Source organism: Chrysemys picta, chromosome 3 (assembly GCF_011386835.1).
Source record: "Chrysemys picta bellii isolate R12L10 chromosome 3, ASM1138683v2, whole genome shotgun sequence".
Classification (NCBI taxonomy): domain Eukaryota; kingdom Metazoa; phylum Chordata; order Testudines; family Emydidae; genus Chrysemys; species Chrysemys picta.
The window spans coordinates 24257184-24283539 of NC_088793.1; the positions used below are offsets into that span (position 1 = coordinate 24257184).

The following is a 26356-nucleotide window of genomic DNA, read 5'->3' on the forward strand; positions in this document are numbered from 1 at the left end:
CCAAACATTTAAAAATCATGTCAGCTCACCCCAAAATTGTGGGATTTTTTTTAATCTCATGATTTTTAAGCCAAATACATTTGGGGTTATTTGGTTTTGTCTTCTGGTTTTTGTGCCTTTAGGGTACTCTTGGGTCATGTTTTCAAGATTTGGGGTAAAGTTTTGAAAACTGTCAAAGTAAGTTAGGAGGTTTACTCCCCAAAAGAGACAAAGTCAATGGGAATTAGGTGCCTCCACCACGTTACCCTTTCCCCCAACTACAAGAGCTAGAAACTGTCTTTAAAATATAAATAAGCAGAAATTCTCCATAATCACTTGTCTCCACAAGCTGGGGCTTTAATTAAAACACCAAATGCTTGCGATTAAAAAAAAAAAAATCACAAGAGTTGGCAATGTTGCATTTTGCATTCCTGCCTTATCTGGCATTTTGGATCTAGTTTTCGCTGGTTGATCCAGTGAATCTGCCTTGGTTTAGATTGGTATGGGAAAAGATTTTAGATTGTATCTTTCCTGTACACTCCCCTAGTCCTACATTCAGGCCAGATGGCATGGGTGGCAGGTGAACCAGCCCTTGGGGGATGCACCGCCCCCCCCCCGCCAGAGCCCAGAACACCCACACTGCAGCCGCCCCCTGCCCCGCTCCAGCCCCAGAGTGCCGGGTGGGCAGCCCCATCGCCCCCAGCCCAAGCCCTGGAGTGCCAGGCAGGCGGCACGGCTTCAGTGCCCCTAGCCCCGGAATGCCGGGCGGGCAGCGTGGCTGCAGCGCCCCCATCCCCAAAGTGACAGACGGGCCGCACATGGGCAGGACCATGCCAGGCTGTTTGGCAAGGCTCAGCCTCCCCCAGCGCATGATACCCACTGCCCATGCCAGATGGGTTTGTTTTGACTCGAGGAGCATGTTGCGGCATGACTATGGTTTGCCTTTCCTAAAGATATAATGTCAGTGAAAAATGGGCTATAGGTTGAACAATTTGAAAATATTTCATATATAAAATGTTGATCAAATTTCCATAGTAAATACACACTTAAAGACACAGTAGTTAAAATGTGGGTTCTGCCATGAATCTGCAGCAGCAAGGGAAGCCCCACAGTGTGTGCAGGGCTGAGGGCACCTGCTGCCTTCAGATCTGAGAAACTGCTAAACCAGCTCAGATCTCATAGAGGAGCTGGGAGATCAATAAAAGGAAGTGGTAGGGGGTCAAAGATTAGTGAGGAGCACTGGGGTGAATTAATGACTCCGCCCACCCCAGGAGATCAGCCTGGCACTTAATGAGATCAGTGGGAGTTAGGCACCTAGTCACTTCTGAAAATCCCACTAGATAAACGCCTAAATATCTTTGAAAATCTGGCTCTTAAAGCACAGAAGTTAAGGAGAGAAGCACGGCCAGAGAACAGAGCAGAGGAGCCGGAGGAAAGAAAAGGGTTGGGGGCTAAGAAAGAGGAAGGACTGAGAAGCAGGAAAAGATAAGGCAGGAAGCTAACACCAGAGCTTTAAATACATTTTTGATAAGCAGCCTATTTGTGGGAGAATGTTCCAAACCCTTGATCATACTTCTCCAGAAAATATGAGCGCATAAGTGTTACGCAATATCCCTGCTTTCTGCTGGAAATTTTCTTTTAAAACCTCTCTTTTAATCTTGAAGACTACAAACTTGAGACTATAGCTACATAAATGTGCAGTTAGCTTGAGACCACTAAACTAGCGGTTTCAACAGAATGTCTTTGTCAGCGAACTTCACTGGCAAACAAAAGATAACAAGTATCAGCCCCCTATTGTGGTTTTTTAGGTTTATTTTAAATACATGCATGGGTTGTATTTTTAATACTCTCTGTCCCTTGAAGATCACCCCTTTCCAGGAATTTCAGATTAATTTTCTGGGGGGGAAATGTGACCTCTTGAAACAGTCAAGAATACCAAGTTTTATGTGCTGTTAGCACTGAGAACGTCATTAATTCTGCTCTCCATCAAAGAGGGCTGCACAGGAGGCAAACAGTCAGCATATCCAACTGACTTGCGTTGCTGTAGAAAAGGTCAGCTAAAGTTCAAATCCCTCCTGATGAAGGAGCAATCTAGAAAGCCTTTACTTGTTTGTCACGTAGAATAATACGAGCAGCCTCTTCCAAAGACTGTGCTATGAACCTAATGGTTAAAAATTACATTAAGGCTCACTGCCTCCAACAAAGGCTATAGGGTTGATCTCGTATATGACCCTGCGGTACTGTGGCATCTCATTTGAGTCAAAGATGAGTGTTGCACAGTTCACATGCAAGTTAGGTAAATTGCCATTTTCCCCTTCCTGTCAGTGTGTGCACACTGCACATTTAAGGAGATGATCCAGATAGATAAAGAAAAGGCAGCGTATCTCATTCCCAGAAACTGGCCCCGACAAGCAGCTTACATATTCTTTTAACTAGGAAGTTTTGAAATCTTGGAACATAGCTGATTGTAATCTTTAGTCAGCCTTAATTTATGGAACCATCCCTTCCACAGAAGTTCACCGCAAGTCTTCCTGGTCACGGTTATGTCACATAGATGAGCTGTACTTAGCTACCAAGGAGAGCAAGATAAGCATCTATAAGCAACTGATAATGTAAACAAAGTAGGGAAAGGGCTTGCTTATGCTGGTCAAAGAGAGGATAGTTAGGAATAATGGCACAAGACTGAGCAAAGGTGACTATTTGGAGGAAACTTTGAACAATTCAGTTTATTAGCCTTTGGAATTATTACCTAGGAAAGTTGTGGAGGTCATGGTGCTTGAATAATTTATAACTGGACAAAACACTTACCCATAGTGTATGGGACAATCCGCACCAACATGGGGATGGATTAAGGGCCAGAACAGAAGCCCATTTAAAGCAATAGGAGGCTTTCAGTTGACCTGATTGGGCTTTGGATCAGGCCTTTAGTGATTTAATAGGTCTTTACCTCTCTCTAATTTCTATGGTTAAATATATTTTCTAGGGAAGTGGTTGTCAACCTGGTCTATAGAGAACTCCTAGATGGTCCCCAGAGCTGCTTCCCACACAATGGGGGAGGCATGCCCAACTGAAACCAGAGGCAGACCCCTTATCCTAAGAAACTTTCGGTTGTGTAGTAGGCCTCATTCTTCATGCACAGTTCCCTTTGACTGATGCCCCTTTATGCTTCTCTGCCTGTTCCTGAAGAGAAACTGGAGCCTGTTCATGAGTCTCTTTCTTGCCTGTTTGTTTCTTTGCTAATTCTCCAGTTTTGTTGTCATGTGAAAATTTGATCAAGATTGAATTTACACCAGTCACAGAAGAGGATGGCACCAAGTGACCTGGAGAGATTAGATCAGTGGGGGCTGCTGGAAATCATGAGGGAATTGCTCCTAACAGGTATGAAGTCCTATACCCTCAGGGAGAGAAAGCAAAGAGCACAGATACAAAAGTCAGCAGTAAGAGAGAGGGTAGAAATATATCCAGGCAGCTGTAGTCATTGTGTTAAGTGAAACAACAAGGAGTCCAGTGGCACCTTAAAGACTCACAGATTTATTTGGGAATAAGCTTTCATGGGTAAAAAACCCTTTTGCTGTTTTTGTGGATACAGACTAACACGGCTACCCCCCGTGTTAAGTGAGTTTATTTTTATTGTTTCTCCTTAATACTCTTAACTACTTTTCCATCTTACTTAGCACTATATTTGCTGCAGAGGTGTAGAACTGAGTGTGCTCTTCAAGCAATCCAACCTCCCTTCTTGATGATTTTCCCATGTCTCTCTGTCAATCAGTCTTGTGCTGAGTTTAGAAATATGCAGATATAACAATATCTTCCCAAGAAAGGGAGGCCAGAATAAGTAAAATACAAAGGTGAACCAAACTTATAGGCAGGTCACATTGTTTTTAGACATTTAAAGAGTCCGAGAACTTGCAGGGCATAGATTGCTTATTATTAGCAGGAGAGGGTTGGCCAACTGGGTAAATGTGTGGGCTCAAACACTTAATAGGCATAGATTATGGAATCATAGGACTGGAAGGGACCTTGAGAGGTCATCTAATCCAGTCCTCTGCACTCATGGCAGGACTAGGTATTTTCTAGATCATCCCTGAGGTGTTTAGACCTCCAAAAATCTTTCAAAGGCTGCACAGGACTTCAAAATTCACATTACCTTTCATTTGTACCCAGCTTGTATACTTTTGAAACGTACACTGCCTTTGGTAACAAACTCCTGTTACTGGAATGCCTCAGAACAGAGCCAAGTAGTGACTATTAGGAAACAAAGAAAGACTAGATCTGAAGCTGGGCTGCGCCATTTGGAACTTCACTCTTTGGGGTGGGTGCCAGTGTTAGGTGTTTTAAATGGAGGGGTGCCTTCCATTTTCAGTTCTGAACAGGAGAGATGGGATGTAATGGAATGCTCAGTTTAATAGAACCGTTTTCTTTCCAATTTGTGTCTGCATGACTAATAATAAGTGATACATGATCTTTTTAGATGAATTTATGGCAGCTTGAGTGCTCAGCACCACTGAAAGTTGAGCCATCAGTGTTTGTGAAAGGTGGCAGATTGATAGCTCTGGTTACTGATCAAAAGCACTGACTCCAAGAGAAACTTCTCAGTGCTGGCCATAATAGTGCGGGCTTTCTCCTACTGCCCAGCAAGCCTGACCTGGAGAGGTTTCCTCACGGAGTGACTTTCAGAGTAGTTCAATCTCCCTTCCTCCCCAGTCCAGATTCTCCCTGCTGAACTTGCCAGCATGGTACCCGTTGTAGCGTATTAGACAGGGACTCACCAATTCAGTTCATCTAGAGTCACTAGCCAGCAGATGGTAACTACTTTTAAATACTGGTTATCGGGGCTGGATCTGACCTGCCAAACCAGAAACAAAAAGGCTTCCTAGCGCATTACTAATCCATTTACCCATTGAGTCCCCTCTTGTGCCCGTGTAGAGGAGACTTCTAGGTATGATATTCTCAATGCGAGTCAATGCGAGTATATTTTTTTTCCTTCTGGCCTGGCACCTCTCCCACCCCAGAAGCAGTCTCAGCGAGTTACCAGGCATGCATGACAGCAGATACCACATAAAGGAACAGTTTCTGCAGACAGACATGTTTTGAAGGCTGAGGGGAATGTAGTATTTTCCTGAGGTTTGTCTGGAGTTCCTTTGAATGCTCAGTGTGGGTTCCCTGTTACTTTACACAGGTGCTGACATTATCCTGTCTTGTATCTGCCAGCTGGAGACCAGACAGAAGCAGAATTGATCAATTAACAGTGTTTCCACCATCCGGTGGCTGGGCTTGCGGTGTGTGCCCAGACTTGAATCAGCAGCACTATCAGGTAAGCCAAATACGAGCCTCCCTGTGCCTAGGCTGGTAGGAACTGAATAACAAGCCTCTCAGCTACAACTCACTCTTTGTGAAACTTGCATTACGGCTGGCTGATTTCCAGATTAGTTGAAGACATTTATCACATTCATGCTTTCAGTTAGACCTAGGCTCATCAACAGGGCAACTGGAGGGAAGAATATGCTTAATCTAAGTGCTATATGTATCGGTGCATATGTATCAATACACCTGAGTTGGGCAAATCATTCATAAGAAATAATTCAGTGTAATCTGACTTCTTATACACAAGCAGTTTATGATCTCCCTGAATTCATTGGTTGGGTAATTTGGCCCTGGGTTTGGGGCTCATTTCTGATCCTTTTGTTGCAAATATTTAATATTTGAGCTTTGTTAATTGGACAATTAGGGCCCATGTTTCTGATCCCTGACTGAATGAGCATAACTCCATAGAACCAGGTTTCTGAGACACATGTCGATGAAGTCATTTTCAGGGACTATTCTGCAATATGTAATTACTTCTAGTTATTTCAGTGAATATTCCTGCTAGTAAACTTGCTTGCTAAAATAGATAGGACAGCAAGCACACAATGAGCATGACTAGCCAAAGCCCACATCTGTTCAGGACTTGGAATTTTTCCCCCCACCTCTTACAGATGGGCAGAAGGTATATATTTATCTACGTTAATGGATGCTCTAAAAAGAGTTACATTCAGAGAGGTATGACTGGTTTAGAAAAATAGGCTTGCGTAAGACCCTGACCAGATTTAGAAACCACGTACTTTCCTTTGACTATTATGAGGTTATCATCCTCTATCCTATGTGTCATAGGTATTTATTGTATTTATCCCTCACTTATACAGCACCACATCATAGATATAAATATTTCTCAGCCTCTTTTTCTAAAAATACTGACTATAGCACCCACCAGCAATCTGTCCTCTGAAAAGAGTCCCTTCTGTTACCCCGAAACACATTTCTCTGGGTAGGAATAAATATAGTCTGGAGCCAGAACTATGGGCTGGCACCACCAACAGGTGGACCCTTCACCCGGGATTTGTGGCCGAGTTGGATGTAGGGGACAGGTGAATTCATTTTAGCCAATTTCAAACCCATTTGAATGTTGTGGACAAAGCTCTGTTGGTGTAAATTGTTGCAGGTCCATTGCGTTTGTACCTAGGAATTGGGTCAAGGCCCACCTTAGGATATTAACAAGAATGTCACTATTTACAGAATAGGGAGGAAGGAATGTTTATACTGTTCTGTACAACAAATACAATTATACTCTATCACTCTGTAATAAAGCAGCATTGACTCCCACTGGGATTTCCCTGGGATGGTTAGGAGATAGTTACATGGAGTAGCTGTTTCTCATGCCTGCTCCCCTCTGGCCTGACAACCCCCCACCCCCTCAACCTGTGACATCCTGACAGTGTAGCATTCATATGGGGGAACTGCTGTCTCCGGGTGAGGGAGGTAGTTCCCCTTCACTTAGCAGTTTTGGGGCTATTCCATCAGGATTCCCCACTCCTTTGCATTACATAGCTGAGGAGATGTAAGGTCAGCATTTCTTGGGCCAGTGTAGACAAGACTGATCTGTTGTGAACCATGTCTGAGAGATTTACAAAGCCATTCTACAGACTAAACACATGGCAAGCACTTTAAGCCTACACTGACTCAGGAAAGCCATGCTAGCACAAGCGCTGCCTCTTCACACTGGCAAAAGAGGAGAGAGGTTCGTGGCACATCCATACAGGGGTCAGCCACAATCTGCCCTGTAAGGTTTCGTCTGTAGTCCAGGCCTCAGATTCTCGTTTATGCTTCTGAAATGTGTCAACAGCATGAAAATATGTCCATGGGTCTTAAAATCTGCCTTTGTTCCAAGAACTTCAGGCAAGGGAGCACAGCACGTTTAAGCTGTTTATCACAGAGAAGGTCTTCTGCCTTCATGCACATTTGTTTATAGAACAGACTCAATGTTTTGTGCCAGAATAGGAGATAAATTTGTATCTTCTTCCATTTTCTCTTCCCAGAACTTATTTTTGCCTTAAATTCATAAATCCTGCTTGAATCCTTTCTGGTAGCTACTACATCACTTGGACATTTAAATGAATAACTGTTTGAATTAACTGCTCGTGTTAGTGCCTAAGCTTACAGGCCTGATATTTAATGGTCCCTACATAATCTTTACTCTACTTCTCAGCTATCCCATAAAATACTTGTTGATGAAGAGGAGTTAGATGGCTCAGAGAATGGCTAATGCTACATGATGCCTTTCACCTTCAGGTTAGGTTATAGGTTCCAAAGGAAGCTAGTTCAGCAGTGACCCAACCATCTAACTGTCCACTGGCTGTACAGTGGCTGGTATGAAATAAAAAGGGGTGAATTCAGTTCCTGTGGATTACATGAACCAGAACTGCAGTGATCTGCAATAAACCAACCTCTGTAGATTTACCTGGAAGCCATATCCCCAAGCTGCGCTCCTTCCTCAATCTAAATATTTGTAGTTTTCTTGGGAGTTGGAAGAAAGGTAGCCCGATTTCTCCTCCGCTCCCTTTAGTTCCCACTTGGGGTCTCAGGCAACCATTCCCAAGCTTCCCATCTTTGGAGAGGGGACATCAGGTAATGCTGTCCTTCCCACACAAATACATGACTCCAAAGGATATCAAGAAGGATAGAAGACAGCCTGAGGACTTGGAAATTTACTGAAATAGTTATTCCGTAGGAACTCGCCACATGGACACTTATTCTGTATTGCGTGTCTTTTCCCACTGTAGCTTAATCCACTTCCACGCAGACCTTATACCAAAATAAATACTGTATAATAATTATTCCAGAATAGCTATTTTGGTAACTTTCCAAGTGCAGACAAGCCCTGAATTTCCCACTCTCCCCCTGCCTCCCATAATGTGAAGTGGCCTCAAAGTGGTTGTAAATATTACTACACCCTCTTGAGATCACTAAAGGCTGCTTCACAGCACTCTAGCAAAGACTATGAGAGGGTCTAATTCTCAGAAACAGAAAAATGTTTAAAGAGGTTATGACTGGGGATGAGCCTGAGCATCAAAGCTCTATTGTGAATCCAAACTTTCCCAGAGTTTAAATGTGGCCACTCTTGGATTTGGATTAGGGCCCACAATGTTGAAGATTCATAGAGCTTAAATCAGAAAGTATATGGTAACACTGCTACAGGCCCTGAGCAGCCTCTTGTGGCCAGGGGTAGCTTTGCAGGCAGCTGCCTCAGTTTCCCCTCTTGGATTATTTACTGAACTCAAAACCCACTTTTCTCCATTCCCATCCTTTCTTGAGTTGTGCTTTGTTAAATCAACAAACAAATTCAAGACAAATTGTTCAAGTCCATCCAAAAGCACACACAACCGATTTCTCTTCCTCCTCTCAGGCCTTCCTGCATGGGATCTTTCCTGCTTTGACAGGCCACTCTCAGACCCTACCTAGCTGGAGTCTCAGCCCTAATTCCCAGGACTCTCTGTTAGAGCCCGCTTTCTCCTGGTGGTCTCGAATCCCTGAACATTCCCCCCTTCAGTGCTGTCCCCTGCTGTTCTTTATAGGGCAATCGCCCTGATCTCTCCCAAGCGTGGCTCATTCTGTAACTAGGATTGGCTAGCCCCAGCCCTCAAGTGGTGAGCCACTCCTCTGCAGGACCACTAGGTCATCTAGTATGATCTCCTGTATATCGGAGGCCATTCTTCAACCAGTGACCCCTGTATTGAGCCCAGTAAATTGGGTGACACTAAACTAAAACATAAAATCAAGACTGGATGCCTCTCTAGAAGTTATTGCCCCTTCTTGAGCTGAGTGACTAGTCAAAGTTTGGGGCTTTGTAGGTTGTTCCAGTTGGGAGTAGAAATTGATGATGGAATCTGGTATTTTTTATTAATTATTAAAGCTTGTCTATTTACAAGAAATGTACAAAGTCCTGTTTCTGCAAATGCAGGAGGAACCGAAAATAAAAGGAGTAGTTTCTTAGCTTACAGGCCCAAGCTTCTCTCAGCCAGCACCAGGCCCCAAAATAACTCTCTCTAGCCTTCTCCCGATGCCCCATCCATGTTTACAGGCTGCTGCTTGGACTTCCTCGGCTGCCTTCAGTCTCTTAGCTGTGTCCTGTTGTGTCACCCCCCACCCTCCAGTTTATCTTTTGTCAGACACACCCACCCACTTGTCAGAACAATTCCCAGTGGAATTCTCCACCCACATGGTGCTAATTTCTGGGCAGACTCTTTTAGGTGGGGCTCCTTAAATGTCTCTGACAGCTATTTTAAATGAAGGGCGTGGGTGTTCACACATCAGTTTCAATGGGGTTTTAATTTAACCTGTAGCACTTTAACCCAACCCAGAGCAAGCTTTAAACCAGTTCATAACAATTTGAAGACATGAAGAAATGGCGAATCTACCACTTCTCTTGATAGACTGAACATCTTCATTATAATAGGAGGCATGAAGATGAGATAAGAAACAGAGAGGCAATTAAAACTGTATAAAAAGAGGCAGCAATTATTTGCATTCTTGGGAAGGGGTTAGCTCTGCTGCTGCTCTCTGTCCATCTTCAGTTGTGTACATCATGGGTACAAGTAAACTCTTAAGAGCATTCAGTCATCAGTAATGAAGCTCAAAAGACAGTTAAATCGTGAAGCGAGGTGGCAAAGTTTGCAGATGAAACTTAGAGAATTTTTCACTTGACCAGAGCTCAAAGAGCCGGGAAGATAGTTAAGTCCAAAGATAGTTAAGTCCAAAGCAGACTGTGAAGAACTTCAAAAAGATCTCACAAAACTAAGTGATTGGGCAACAAAATGGCAAATGAAATTTAATGTGGATAAATGTAAAGTAATGCACATTGGAAAAAATAACCCCAACTATACATACAATATGATGGGGGCTAATTTAGCTACAACAAGTCAGGAAAAAGATCTTGGAGTCATCGTGGATAGTTCTCTGAAAATGTCCACGCAGTGTGCAGAGGCGGTCAAAAAAGCAAACAGGATGTTAGGAATCATTAAAAAGGGGATAGAGAATAAGACTGAGACTATATCATTGCCCTTATATAAATCGATGGTACGCCCTCATCTCAAATACTGCATACAGATGTGGTCTCCTCATCTCAAAAAAGATATACTGGCACTAGAAAAGGTTCAGAAAAGGGCAACTAAAATGATTAAGGGTTTGGAACGGGTCCCATATGAGGAGAGATTAAAGAGGCTAGGACTCTTCAGCTTGGAAAAGAGGAGACTAAGGGGGGATATGATAGAGGTATATAAAATCATGAGTGATGTGGAGAAAGTGGATAAGGAAAAGTTATTTACTTATTCCCATAATACAAGAACTAGGGGTCATCAAATGAAATTAATAGGCAGCAGGTTTAAAACAAATAAAAGGAAGTTCTTCTTCACGCAGCGCACAGTCAACTTGTGGAACTCCTTACCTGAGGAGGTTGTGAAGGCTAGGACTGTAACAGAGTTTAAAAGAGAACTGGATAAATTCATGGTGGTTAAGTCCATTAATGGCTATTAGCCAGGACGGGTAAGGAATGGTGTCCCTAGCCTCTGTCTGTCAGAGGGTGGAGATGGATGAGAGGAGAGAGATCACTTGATCATTGCCTGTTAGGTTCACTCCCTCTGGGGCACCTGGCATTGGCCACTGTCGGTAGACAGGATACTGGCCTAGATGGATCTTTGGTCTGACCTGGTACGGCCTTTCTTATGTTCTTATGTTCTTATCGTGTTAGATATTTCAAAGAATTTCTGTAGCTGCTGTGTTTGAATTTCTTTTACCAACCGCCAGAACAGCGTACACATTTTACTGTCATCCTGGAGGCCATCACAGGGACATAAAGTTAATAAATCTGCCTTATTTTGTTTAAATATATTCTGTGTAAATCTTACATTATTTGTGAAGAAAGTATATGTCCAATACAAACAGCAGTTCCTATTAGCTGAACGAGACTGAAAGGGGATGTCTACACTGCTATTAAACACCTGTGGCTGGCCTCTGAGAGTTGACTCGAGCTCAGACTGTGGGGCTATAAAATTGCAGCGTAGACATTCAGGCTTGGGCTGGAGCCTGGGCTCTGGGACCCTGCCATGACCCCCAGTTAGCTGATATGGGCCAGCTGCAGCAGGTGTTTTATTGCAGATACACATACCCAGCGTTTCCAAAATGATGACTTGCACTTTTCTCTGCTTTACAACTATCCTGTCTTTTTCAAGACAGACTATTTCCGTAGCATTTCGGTTTGTCTTCTTACTTCACGTTTTTGTCAACCACACCACATTCCATTCATTTGCCCTTCATCTTAAAATCTCCTGTCCCCAGTAGGCTCCAAACTCCTAGGAGTGGAGTGTATGTTCAGAATGATAGCTCTTATCCAAAGGCTCTGTTCTTAAGGGATTTGTGCCTGCATAAGCTCAAGAGCCCTGGGGTCTGAAGAAAAATTGCAGACTGCATCTCTTTAATGCCAAAAAAGACAAAGAAAAACTGAAACTTAGAAAGCACACAATCAGATATACACGTAGCATGACCAAAGAAGAGCAAATGAGGGAATACAGAGTTGGGTAAGTGAGAGATTATTGGTTCTTTAACAAATTCAGAAAATGCATTTAAGGAGATGGCTGGCCTGTTCAAAGGCTGTAACAATGGTCTGAATTGCCCTGTGAGGAAACCAGACTCATCAGTATGTTTGGGGAGGGGCATGTAAGAGGCAATAGGACTAGCCCTTGTGGTAAAAAAGGGCTTTGCATCAGTCAACAGCAACCTCTATGTCATATTAAATAGTAAACACATGCTTTGAATGGAGTCTTATCCAAAGCCATGTTACTATACAGAAGACTGATGAATCTGACATGATAGTGGCTAATGATACCAGTGATTTGTCCTAGGGAAGTTATTTTATTTCATCAGAAAATAAAGGGCAGGAATGGTGTTAAGCAAAGGGTATCATGCATCACACTGCAATGGCCAAAGGTTACCTTGTCACTAAGCCAAAACATAAGTTGCAGTACATTGCCACTGAAGAATTCACGTTAGAATCAGGCTTCCAGAACCTTAATTAAACCTCCATCACAACATTCCTGTGAGGTGGGATTATATCTATTCTACAAGTGGGTAAACAGATGCACTAAGTGATTCATCCAAGTTACACAAGTCCCTAGTAGACTCATGATTAGAACCCATGCGCCTCTGTTCCCAGTTCCTTGGACCAGCCTCTAGCTGTTCTTACCTCTCTTTATGAAGTGCTTTGAGATACTTTGTATGAACACTATTTCGTGCCAAGTGGGTGCAAAATGCTGCGATTCTGAAAAGTTCCTACACAAGGTGCAGGGCAATAAAACGAATCCAGCCCATCTCAGGGTATGTCTATTACTCACTTCAAGCTGGGGGCGTGATTGCCAACCTGAGCAGACATACTCATCGTCACTCTCATTGAGCTAGCATGCGAAAAATAGAACGTAGCCATAGCAATGCAAGCAGCCGGAGGAGCTAGCCACCCTGAGAATGCGCTTGTCAGAGATACTAGGTGTGTACTCAGGATGCTAGTCCCTTATACTGCTTGCACCACCCTTGCTACAGCCATGTCTGCACTACAAAATTAAATCAACCTAACTTAGAATCATACCGTTAGAAGGGATCGCAACGGTCATCTGTCCTATACTAATACTGTGTATAGCTTAGGGTATGTCTTCATTACCGGGCGGATCGGCAGGCAGCGATCGATCCAGCGGGGATCGATTTATCATGTGTAGTCTAGACATAATAAATTGATTCCCAAGCGCTCTCCCGTCAACTCCTGAACTCCAGCTTGGCGAGAGGCTCAGGCAGAGTCGATGGGGGAGCGGCAGCAGTCGACTCACTGTACTGAAGACACCGCGGTAAGTAGATATAAGTATGTCGACTTCAGCTACGTTATTCACAAAGGGGTGGGGTGCAGGATCTATGAGGGAGTTTGCTGTGGGAAGGGGTGGGGCGCTTACCTGGAGCTCCTAGGCAGGGAGGACTGGGGGGCCTCCGTGTGCTGCTACCCCCAGGCACTGCCCCCGCAGCTTCCTATTGGCTGCAGGGGCACTTGGGGCAGGACACAGACCCACCCAGTCCAGGGGCTGCAGGGAGGGGCCGGCAAGCATGTGCAGTGAGCAGTCAGGGAGCTGCTCAGCTCCGCTACGCTGCCGGTGGTGGGTGGGGGCCCCTGGCCATTTTTAATTGTCCGGGGGATGCGTGGGGGGGAGCACCCGGGGGCGGAAGGCAGGGCCGAGGGAGAGACCCAGCCTCAAACATTGCTGGAGCCGAGCCCCGGGACAGAAATATTCCTGGTGCCCAGACACCACGGGCCCATATAACTCGACGCCCATGCTGCCGTACAAGAGTTACGGTAAATTGGATTGCACTAGGACATCTGACATGGTCATTTCAGTCAAACTGAGCCATCTCAAAGTCGCTAAGCAGAACCGTTACTGTTTCATCGGCCCAGTTTCCAACATTCTTTGAGCTCCTGACTTGTATTCTTGTTCCAGGCATTCCTGCCCCCAAACGAGCAGTTAAACCCAGTAATAAAGCCTAACACATGTGAGAGCTCTCTGGGTCCCAGAGTTGCTAAATGACCTTGCTGTTCTGTTTAGCATTTGCTGTTACTGGCAGGTTGACAGAGCAGAATCCGCTAACATTAATGTGACTGTACCACTCTGCAAGGAAAAGCTGCGAGGGCTGCCCATGCAGAATGATCGTATTGTTTAGAAGCTGCACTGTGGGTGCACTTTCCCCTCAGCCAGGCAAATCCCTCTGGGCCCTGGCCAAAAAGCCTTATCAAAACAATTGCTTGTTTATTCACATGGGTAGCAGCTTGCACAGAGGGGGCCCCCGGCATATGCAATCTTCTTTGGCCAAGCTTTGATTAGATTGTTATGGGGAATCCCCTCCAGTAAGACCTGAAAACAATGTGAGGAAGTGTACTCCATTGCAAGAATGGGGAAAGGGGGCTGGGCATGACTTTACTTCTGGTAGGCAGAGCACTTTTATGATGAGTTCCCATCCGGTTGGCATATATGCTCCCAACACCTTATGGGGCTCAGTTTTCATAACTCAGTCTAACCATCTGAGCTTCATTGATCATGTCAGTCACCGATACTTGCACAGACGTATTTGTGGGAATGATCTAGTTCTCTCCCACCCCTCAAGGTTCAGGCAAAACATTTACCTCTGAGAGTGCTGATAAGCAGACGATCATTTATTAATCAGCCCATAGTGATTTCTCTAGGTAAGATCTGTCTGTTTGTGTCTATTACTCTACTGCACTAAACACATTGTTGGGATTAAACAAATAATCACGTATTTGATGGGTCACAGCTATTTGTACCTTTTCTGGGCAACCAAATAACTATTTTACCTTAAATATTACACTGAAGCAGCATTAAAGATCCAACAGCCCCCGTCCAAAACAAACAAACAAACAAACAAACACACACCACAACAGTGCTCAGTGCTCTTGTGATTAAAACAGTGGGCTGGGATTCAGAAGATATAGGTTCAATGCCTGATTCTGCCACTGGCTTCCTGTGTGACCCTAGGCAAATCACAATCGTTCTGTGCCTCAGATCCCCATCCTTAACATTTAGAAAATTACTCCGTTGCCTTTTCTCCCCACCCCTTTCTGTTTCATCTACAGAAATTGTAAGAACTTCTCCATAACATATTCTCTATAACATACTCTCCATAGCATGCTAGGGCTCAGGTCTTGGTTAGGACCTGTAGGTGCTACTCTAATACAAAAAATTATGGTTTGCTGTTTCGCTTGTTACCTTGGCTGTTCACATATATCTGTATGTCCATTAGCTGTAAGCTGCAGCAACAGATGGCTAAATGACTATGTTTATCAAGCCCATACCACCAGTACAATACACTCTGGTGGCACCACTTGAAGGGAGAACAAAAAACTCTCTTCTTCCTGTCCAAAAGAAAGACCAGCCAAAAGACACTGGAAGGAAGCCCTGCCCAGACCCTGGGCTAGAGAATTCTTAGCAGGGTGTATGTGCCATTAAAGAAGGGGAACATGTTACTTTTTCTGTTTACTTGACCACTGATGCACAAGGATCCACTTATATCAAGTTACCAGCAAAATACATGGTGCAGGGAATGTGTACTTGTAACAAGATCACCTTACCTCTCTTAGTACCTGGTGTCCCATCCCTCTGCATCCCCTTCTTCTGGGTCCAGGCCCTTCAGTCTCTCTCTTCTGAAGAGACCAATTCCAGGGCTTCTTAGTGATTCAACCCTCCAGACAAATCATGAACTTCATCCCCCTTTCTGGGAATAAGCAGAAGGACCAACAAAACAGTCAACACCAGAAACCTCATGTTTCACATCACCTTCATTGGTAGGTCTGTAGGGGAACCCAGGCCCTCCCTCCACTCCAGAGTCCAGTCCAGGGACACTGTATCAAACTGCAAAGGGACATCTGCTTGGACCTCTTGCTTCACCTCCTCCCTGAACCAGTCCCTACCTTGCCTATCTCTAGGCCCTTCCCACAGCCTGTTTTTAGGCTCTCTCTAGGACTCTTCTCTGGGCCACCACAGAGAGACTCCAAGCACTTCCTGCCATCCATCTGGCTCTACTGTAGGAGACCCTTCCTTCTCCCTGAGACTAAATATCCTGCAGACAAAATCCCTATAGGTCACTCTTCCTATTGAGCTAAGCAGGCTCCTTCTTACAGGAGGCCTTAACACCCATCACCTGAGGAGGCAGTTGACTAGACACAGGTGAGGCTGAGCCCAACTCCCGTAAAGAGCTAGCCCACCCTGTGACAGTGCCACACACTTCCTCATTAGAAGCATATCAGATTGAAGGAGAGGAAAGGAAAAGTTCATAGGGGCACAGAGGAAAGAAGCAAAGGCAAAGTTCTCCCAGAATTCTAAAAACTTGACTATACCTGCCTATCTAATCCCCGATGGATTGTCTGTGGTGGGGATTGAACCTGGGACCTTTTGATCTTAAAGGATGAGCCTCTAATGCTTGAGCTAAAAGACTCTTTAGCCAATTGTTGTAAGAAACGTTGTAGCTGTGTTGGTTCCAGCATATTGAGACAATGTGGGTGACATAATATCTTTGATTGGACCAACTTCTGTTGGTGAGAGAGGCACACTCGAGCTTCATAGTTCAAAAGTGTGTCTCTCTCTCACCAACAGAAGTTGATCCAATAAAACATATTACCTCACCCATCTTGTCTCTCTTAGCCGAGGCAGTAGCAGGCTCATCAGTAATTATCTTTTGTGGGGAAAGTCATTAAGGGTACAGGGTGGGGGGAAGTAACGTCAGTGCAACCAGAAAAGCACAGATTGCTTACAGAGGAATAACATGCCTGGAAAATAAACAGTTCATACTAAGGCTGGCCAGAAATATATTTGGGCCGGCACACAAGGAACATGATGCTGAATGAGGCCAGTAGGATTCTGGATGGGATCAGTGCATCACTGTGATCTGGCACCGTTTTTGCACATCTGTTCCTGTGTAGCTAAAAGGTCCTATAGAAGCAAGTAACATAAACAAAACACTTCGCTGGTGACCAAACACATTGCTCAATGAACAACTATAGCCTTCAAATACTCCTTGAGCTACCAGCTAAAAGTATCAGAGGAGCAGTTGTGACAGAAAGGATTAGCTTCAAAAGCTGCTCTGTCCAGATGTGGGTATTTACTGGAAGGCAGTTTTAAAATGTTTATTTTGCATATACAAATAGAAATAATACAGCAAGAAAGTATAATTTGTGGGCCTGATCCAAAACCCATTGACATTAAGGGGAGTCTTTCCACTGACCTCAATGATCTTTGGATCAAGCCTCATGTAAATATTCTATTTGCCCAGCATAATTCAAGCTGACTGTTCTGTTAGCATTCACAAATGAAACCTAGAAAAGAACTCTGCTAAAGGTTCAAGCCTAAAGAGACAAATCAAGGTTCAAAGTAGAAAATGAGGTACGTTTCCCCACAAGTGATATGAGACAACATAGGAAAGGAATTAGGGCTTGTCTGCACAGGGAAATTCACAGGCACAACTATTCTTCCATAGCTATTCTAGAATAACAGTGTACACATGGGGAGTCATTCCAGAAGAGCTATAAAGCTTTAAATTCTCACCCTGCCTTATCCAGAATAGCCTCCCCATGTAGACAAGGCCTTAGACTTGATCAGTGCTACCTGCCTCTGCGTATTTCCTGAACATTGCCGTTGGGTCAGATGCCTAAAATAAAGCCAGGGAACCCCACGTAACATATCCAGATGGCGGATCAGTGAATGGTGCTATTGGCTCATGCTTTGTTCTACTTTAAATAACAATGTTTCAGGGGCAAAAGGCCAAATTTTCCACATGTTTTTCATTAAATCTGCTCTCTGTTCGCTCTCAGCTATTTTCATTGCTGGCTGTGGCTTACTTCCCAGCAAATGACACAGCCAGACAGATCATTGCCTGTGGCTTGTTCTATGTCTAGCGTACCTTTGAGGCTTTTACCACACTCTGCTAAGAACCTTGACAAGTGGACTGCACCATGGGGCATTCTCTGTTGTTTGAACTTCTTGAGGTGTGGAGCACACTGTTACCTGTGAGCTTTAAGCTGTATTTAATCCTGAATTTTCTGTATGCATTCTTGTTTGTAGGCTTGCTGTGGGATGAGACAAAGTGACATGCACTTGGTCTCTCTGCCAAAGGAAGAGAGCTCTGTGTAGCTCGAAAGCTTGTCTCTCTCAACAAAAGAAGTTGGTCTGGTAAAAGCTATTACCTCCCCCACCATGTCTAATATCCTGAGACTGACACAGCTAACAATACTGCAATTCAGTGTTGCCAACTCTCATGATTTTGTCAGAATCTCATGATCATTATTGTTTTTCTTAAAGTCCCAGCTCCTGGAGTCAAGTGGATATGAGATGATTTCAGTCTTCATTTATAAAGAAAAAGTAAGTTTCTAGCCCTTGTGGCTGTGGAGAAAGCTTCAAAATGTGACCCCAGTGCACCCTAAAGGTTCAAAAAGCAGAAGGCAAATAAAAATCTATTATTTTTACATAATCTCATGATTTTAAAGCCAATCTCATGATTTCTGGCGAGCCTGACTCAGGATTTTTGAACATTTGGGGTTGGCAATATTGCTGCATACTATTACAGCCCTGACATTCCTCTGTAACAGGTTACTCATAGCCCTTGTCTACATGGGGATTTCCCTTCATCTGAGGCTCCAATGTCGCTGCACCAGTGTTAACTCCTAATGTAGACAAAATACGTGTTATTTTACTGAAGCAGTTTTCTCTTGCTTGAAACCAGGGAAAGTTGCAGTGGCACAAATTGCAGCTTGCCTCGTCTATGCTAGGGGTTTGCATGGGGGAGTTACACTTCTTGCTGGACACTGACGGCTGGAATCAAGACAAGTCCCCAGAGGGCAAATCTGCGACTCTGTAATAACAGAAAATTACAGCAACAAAAGCAACTGTGATACAGCTTCAGTGGAGAAATTGCCCAGACTTAGGCTTGTCTACATTGGGAGGTTGACCAGCATAGCGAATCAGGAATAACTGTTCCACTACAGCTGTTCTTGAATAACTCGCCACATGGACCTTCTCATTCCAGAATAAGAGTATCCAAACAGGCAGTTATTCAAGAAGAGCTATTGCTCTTTAAATTCACACCCTACCTTATTCTGGAGTAACTTCCCTGTGTAGACAAGCCCTGAAAGCTGCAGGACTTGGCCCTTTGAACGTAAGCATCATTGATGTCAGATTAAGTAGTGTCCTGGGCTGTACATATTCTATGAATTGTAGGCAATTCTCCCACTATTGGTCCCATGCCAGGGCAGCTTCATTGAAATGAACAGAGCAGTTCATATCCCTCGTGACTATAACTTCAGTCACTCAACAGACTTAAAAAGGCAACACTGCATCAGTAACACTCAGTTCACAATTTCATGAAAACTGATTCCAAGCCATGCATTACAAACATCTCTGAGGCCAAGTAAATGATGAACATTGCAATGTAAACAGAAAGGGTTATAACTAATAGTGTTAATAAATCAAATATTTTTGCATAAATAAACTTAGTCCGTGTGTTAGATTTTGAAATGGTCTTCAACCATGCCATCTTTCAAATCTCCAACCTCAGGAACTTAGTGAAAAGATCTGAAAAAAGAAGAGACTTCCCAGATAAAACTATCAGAAAGGGTGATTTTTAAAATAATAGTAACTTGCTAACTTGCAAGCAAGTACTTTAGGGAAGAAATTTATATATTATATATTTGGGGCAGGGACCATCTTTTTGTTCTGTGTTTGTACAGCAACTAATGCAATGGCGTCCAGACTAGGGCTCCTAGTCACTAAGATAATAATAATAATTCAAACAACAAAAGGATTGAATATGTGTTTTTAATGCAAATCTCAATGCTACCTTTAACTATGGGACTATTATGGTGCTGGATGATGCATTGTGATATCTTGCATTACCACGAACTCCATTAGCACCAATTAATTGCCTAGACAAGATTAATGATTTACCAAGCTCCTATAGGTATTAATACTGCATTTAATGATTGTACAGTACGGCACTTGATATAAGGATCACAAGAGCCCTGCCCTGAGGTTTAGACTCTAATTGTTCTCCCCCTCCCCCCGACTGCTTATACTTTTCAATTCTTCAAAGCTGGTTGAACATGCCATACGAATAGAGTGGAGGGAAATGAAAACATGATGCATATTTAAGACATTAATATCATAATGTGTATGAAACAATAACAGCCAGTATATAGTATACATGACCAATCTAGGACCCAATATTTTATTTTTAATTATATCTATCCATTCCTAGATGAAAACTACATTAAACTCAAATTAAAGGTTGAGTACATATCACTAATTTAAGGGTGGAAAAACATACAGGGATGTTGTGATTATCTGAAAAACAAGCATCATAAACCCAGGAAATTCAGAGTTAAGGTTAAATTTAAAATAAATCCAAACCTAATGAGTTATAGAAATGCACAGTTAAGGAAGGCCAACAACTTTAACTCTGCCCTGCAGCAATGGCATGCATCAACATATGACTAGCACTTAATAGTGCTCTGCGTCCCAGATTAGATGGAACTGATCTTTAAAGGCACATTAGATAGTTTCAGATTTTCCCCATCATCATGTCTCTACAGGACAGATTTCATTAAGAATTAAGTTCAATTGGTATAAACTTTAGATTGCAAGCTCTGTGGGGCACAGACTGTCTTTTTCTGTTCGTACAGCACCTACCTACTGCAATACAAATAAATAATAATTAATATCTAAGTGTTTAAGGGTTTAAACCAATTTAGAACTATTAGGAATTGGGATGATAATCTTCATAGCAGGCAGATGTATTGTAGGGTTTCTTGTGTCTTCCGCTAAAACATTTGGTCCTGTCCACTGTTGGCCACAGTATACTGGACTAGATAACCCGAGCCAGTCTGGCAGTGTCTGTGTCTCTATGTTCGTCCACAAGATCTTTCTTCCTAAAGCTTCAATCCCAAATCAATTAATTAAGGAGCTGAATTAAGGGGCTGATCCTATGCCCACTGAAATCAATAACAAAGCTTCCACTGATCAGGTCTTAAAAACATTAACAACCTGAACTCTCTTGTCCACATCCACATGTGATAGCTTACACACACACACACACACACACACACATTCAATAAGGAGCCCTTACTACTGGACAAGGTTACTTATCCCAGCAGAGGATTAAATCCCATTGTACAATTTGTGGCAAAGACCATTTAGCACATTTACATTAAATGCTATTCGTTTAAAGAGTATTTTGTTTGCAGAGAGAACAGTTGCATCTCTATAATTAATGGTGATATCAACAGAGGTTGTTTTCCCATTCCATTTTTTTTGTTACATCTTCATGTCATAGCATTCATAATGTTGCTGCACTGATTGATTTAGATCATGACCTCTTTGGTGCAGGGATCATGACTTCTTCCTTTATATTTGTACAGAGTCAAATGCGCACTCAGTCATTAAGAATGATATGCAAAGGGTTATGCATGTTAACGTTTACTGACCATGTCCAATAAGAACAAACAGCTAAATTCATGCACCGTGTAATATGGTATGTTTGCTCATAGGCAAATAAGCCCAGTGGTGTTGTATTTTTGTAAAAGATTTTGACCAATATTCTTAAAACAGGGCCTGATTCTGCTCCCCTTGAAAACAATGGGTGCCTTGCCACTGATTTCAATGGATGCAGAAATGAGCCAAAGCCCACTGAAGACAGTGGAAAAACTGCTATTGACTTCACTGGGCCATTGACACAGGGGCAGCGCTCTTCATTTGTATTTCCTAGCTGATTTAGGCCTTGTCCTCGTAGAATAGTTGCAGCCATTTCACGTAAATCGATTTTTTAACTGACATAGTTAAACCAGTGCAAACTCCTAGGCTGACATTCTTGTTTTGGATTCAAATGGTTCATTTCAGTTTAACTTCAACCTCTTCCCAATTGACTTAAGCTAAAGTGAAAAATGCCTCTCTTGTGCCAAAATGAGCGTCCACACAGAGGGTTTGCATCAGTTTAACGATATCTGTTTAAATTCACCCATCAGGTTGTACCAGTGCAACTCCCCCGTGTAGACAGGGCTCAGTCTGAGTAAAATGAGGCTGGAAGCAAAAAGCGGCAGTGCTGAGTGGTGACATGCCACAGATAGGTGCTCAAGGATGTGACATCTTGGACATGTCTCTAGGAAATGTGCTGTACTCAGTGTACAGGGAAGAGTACTACTTGAAGCAGCCCATAGTGACTCACCCATGGAGTGATGACATACAGTGTGTGCTAGAAGAGCTCTTTTCCTGCTGTCTGGCAGAAAGAGAAGTTTTCCAAGTGGGAAAGTGGAAGGAAAGGGACAAAGAAGGGGGAGTTCTTAGCAACAACAACAACAACAACAAAAATGATGGTTGTACAAGTGTGTAAAGCCTGGCTTTATACAGTGCATAACCTTTGGAAACAAGGCAACTGATTTTTCTTCAGTAGCTTCTGTGTCTTTCTACAGTAGGTACTTCTATGGGCCTCATCAGGGTGGTTTCCTAGCCATTGCCTTTGTATAGTGGTGAGTCAAATCACAATATACAACTTTACAAATCAAATTGCCGTTCTATTAACCCCTTGTGTGCTATGACTCTGCAAAGGCCCAGAGCCCTCTAATATCTGCAAGATGATAATTTTACTTAAAAATGAAGGGGCTACACACTGAGGGACAAGGCGCTACATACCCGAGGGACAAATCCACTGTGGTGGAAGTGGGTGGCACCTGCATTATTTCATTGGAGTTACACTCAGTTATGCCAAGAGATTATGCCCTGTAAACCCCTTACCCACATGAGTAGCCACTGCTTGTGAAAACAGCCTTGATGTCAGTGAAGTATTTGAATGAGCCAGGACTATCTGTCTAGGAAGAGATAAAGGAACAGGCTCTTAAATGCTGGGTCTAAATTGACCCAAGAGTTCTTGTGTATGGTGTAACTAAGTCAGTATTTAATCATTTGTAGTAGCACTTACTGGCATGTTTAAGTTCTTACAAATTAGACCTTTGACATAAACATCCAGGGCAAAGCCTCTCTGCTTTAAATAGCTTTTGCCTCTGTTTTGCCCAGTTGCCTAGGTTTCTGTGCTGCTCTCCCCGGGCTCTGAGGAAGCTGTGTCATCATCCACCTACAGCAGCAACTGAAAGATTTTCCAAACCCCCAGTATAACTTTTGTTTTATTTCAAACTCCGACATCCTTCTCCCACTCCTGCCCTCTTGGGTGATGTCCAGAGAGCTCAAGTTACTTCCGAGCGAATATAGGAAAACATTTTTAAAATCAAATCATTCTGGGTCAAGGCAGTTCAGAGATGCTTCTCACAGTTTCAACCCCAGACCAGGTCTACACATAGTTTCTGTAGCAATTTAACTATTTATGTTAGAGGTATGATTTTTTTTCTACCAAAATAGTTAAATGAGTACAACCCTCGGTGTGGACCCATATAAAGATGCCTTATACCAGTAAAGTTTACTCCTTTACCATACAGGAATAAGCTATACCAGCATAAAAGCACCTTTATATCAAAATAACAGCATCCACTTTGGGGGATTGTATCATTTTATTGTACTATAGTCTTCCCAAAGGGGAGGTCTGTGCAGCACGGTTCTGGCTGGGTCCCCCTATCCTAGCTCTCAACAGGAATTGCTCCAAAGGCTTCAAACACTGTACTGTGGATACAGGGAGCGAATTTGGCCTGCACATCCTGCAGCTGCAGTCTACTTCAGATTCCTTCTTTCCCCAAACTACCAATCCAAGCAGTGACGGATTAGCCACTGGGGCCCGAGCCCCGGGGCCCCGGCCAATTGGGGGGCCCTGGAAAAATGGGCACCCCCTTGCCCTCACCTCGCTCCCCCCAACCGCCAGGTGCTCCTGCCAGAGAGCAGGGTCAGGCCGCGGGGGCTTGCCCCGCTCTGCCCGCCTGCTCAGCGCTCCTGCCGGGGAGCGGGGTCGGAGCGCGGGGGCTTGCCCCACTCCACCCGCTCAGTGTTCCTGCTGGGGAGCGGAGGAAGCCCCTGTACCCCAACTCCACTTCCCCAGCAGGAGCGCCGGGGGGCGGGGTGGGGGGAACTGCAGGCAGAAGGAGTAGGGAGGGCCCCCCACTTGCTCTGGCTCAGGGCCCCACAAAACGGTAATCTGCCTCTGGCTCCAACAGCAGTTTTTTCTTGGGCCTCCAGATCCCCTACAGTGCCACAAGGATGACTTGTAAGTAGGCCACCCACCTTTCCCTGACTATAGCCTAATGGAACTTCTGCTTATGACTGTTTGGGAGGGTGACTTTGTGAGAGTGGATGGTTGTGTGTGGTGTGTGATTGTTGGGGTACCTTTAAAAGCAACTATATATCATGGCTCAAAAATTGAAACACCCCTCAAAATGCATTCACAGGAAAATGTCTAATGATTCATAAACAAAACTAAACTTTCAATGAAAAAACAAACCCATGTTTAAAGAAGATAAGAAATGTGGACATTAAAGAATCACCAATTTCCCCTTCCCTTTCTAATAGATTCTGGGTAGCTGAGATATACTGAGATATATAGATATATAATTGAAATATAAAATGAAGAATTATTAATTGTAAAAATAATAGCTTTGGTAGTTGAGTAATTGAAGTTTGTGCATGTACAATGTACGCGTTATCTGAAGTCCAAAGGGCTGATGTGCTAAAAGTCAATTGGACAAAGATTAAGGAATCTGTAATGTAGAAATGTTTTAAAAAAACAAACAAAAACCTAAGTAAACATGAAAGGCTGGACCAGAAACTAAAGAATGAGACTGAAGGATCGGAGAAGGCAACAACTACCACAGAAGATAAAAGAACTTCCTGGTGCCCCAGAATGTGGTAAATTGGGCCCATTTACCAATTCTGTCTTGTCTGTTATTATTTATCTGGCACAAACGTATGTCCAGACACTATAGGTGACAATAATTCTGTCTGAAATTGTATAAATAAAGGCAAAAATTGATAAAACCTAAATTGGGTAGACTTGTGACTCAGTTTTCCAACTTTTTACCCCCAACAGTGATGGAAAGAACAAGGGTGGGGGAGGAGGAAGAGAATGAACATGATTGAGAATGGATGAGTGAGGGAGTGAGAGAGACAGGATGAGTGACCCCTGGAAGGGAAAGGCTAGGGCAGCTGGGGATTACATGGAGGTAACAGTAAAGGCAAAAGAAAGTTGAGATGAAGATTGAGTAAAGCAGAAAGTTCAGGAAGAGCTGGACAGAGATCACATGAAAAGTAATGGTGCCAAGCAGGGCAAAGTAAACCATGGACCAAACTAAGGGTACGTCTATACTACCCACTAGATCGGCGGGTAGTGTTCGATGTATCAGTGATCGATTTATCATGTCTCGTCTGGACGCGATAAATCGATCCCCGAATCGACATCCGTACTCCACCTTGGAAGGAGGAGTAAGCGGAGTCGATGGGGGAGCCGCAGCAGTTGACTCGCCACCGTAAGGACGGCCAGGTAAGTCGAACTAAGATACTTTGACTTCAGCTACGCGAATAGCGTAGCTGAAGTTGTGTATCTTCGTTTGAACCCCCGGCTAGTGTAGCCCAGGCCTTAAATAAACCAGGCAGGAAGAAACAGGATAGAAAGTATTGTAGAGGGTCTGGGAATATGAGCATGGCAAAAGGCATGCAGGGGAGCACTTTTCAGTAGAGCTGGTTGGGAATTAGTGCTTTTTCCTATGGTAAATTTCAAGAAAAATTATTTTTTATTGACATTGTTCAGGTTTTCATCAAAAAACCTAAAATCCCCACATGATTAATGTTTCATTTTTCACCAACTGAAAACCAACATTTCTTAGCTTAAAGTGAAGATTTTTGTTTTGTTTTTTTGACAGAAACAGAAATGTCCAATTAATTTAAAAGCCATTTTCCGTCAATAAAAAAAATGGAGGGGGTCCAGTGGAAAATTTTCTATCAGCTCTAGTGTTTACTCCTCCCCTCCCCTTCATTGTAATGTCTCCCAACATCCCACCGGAGGAGGTGCAAGAGAATACAGCCGAGGGGAGCTTTTCCTTCTCCCTTCTCCCCCATAAGGGGGCAACAGTCACAAAGGGGCTAATGGATAGAATGGTTATCTCCCCATCTGTAGGGTCACCCTACATCCTGTTTTGTCTGGGACAGTCCCTTTTTTAAGCCTTGTCCCAATATTTTTGGCAAAAGTTTTGGCAAAACATTTCTACATGTTTTGAGTGATCAGTTGGCAAGAGCAAATGGAACAAATGCCCACGTTTGTCAAAAAGTGGGTGTGGAGGAACATGTGGGGGGAGGGGAGGTGGGCAAGTGGCGACGCTAGCCCCGTGCAGGAGGGGAGGCAGGGCTTGGACTGGGGGTAAGAAGGGCTCGAGGGAGCAGCAACGCCAGCCTCAGCCTCGTACAGGCGGCAGGCAGGGCTCGGGTGAGCAGCGATGCCAGCCCCACATGGGGAGCGGGGCTCGGGCTAGCCCTGCACGGTGTCCCATTTTCCCTTTGGG

General features: G+C 43.7%; 1 long non-coding RNA gene across 2 annotated transcripts in view; it reads left to right on the forward strand.

Moving 5' to 3' along the window:
• Positions 1-24825, forward strand: part of LOC122173586 (uncharacterized) — a 31000-nt gene extending 6175 nt beyond the window's left edge. Inside the window, exons 4-6 of one of the 2 annotated variants that reach the window (XR_010599387.1) lie at positions 3228-3357; positions 5159-5293; positions 17946-24825. This is a non-coding gene — a long non-coding RNA (uncharacterized LOC122173586). The remainder of the gene's footprint in view (positions 1-3227; positions 3358-5158; positions 5294-17945) is intronic. The other variant, XR_010599386.1, reaches the window with a different exon arrangement.
• Positions 24826-26356: the final 1531 nt, after the last annotated feature.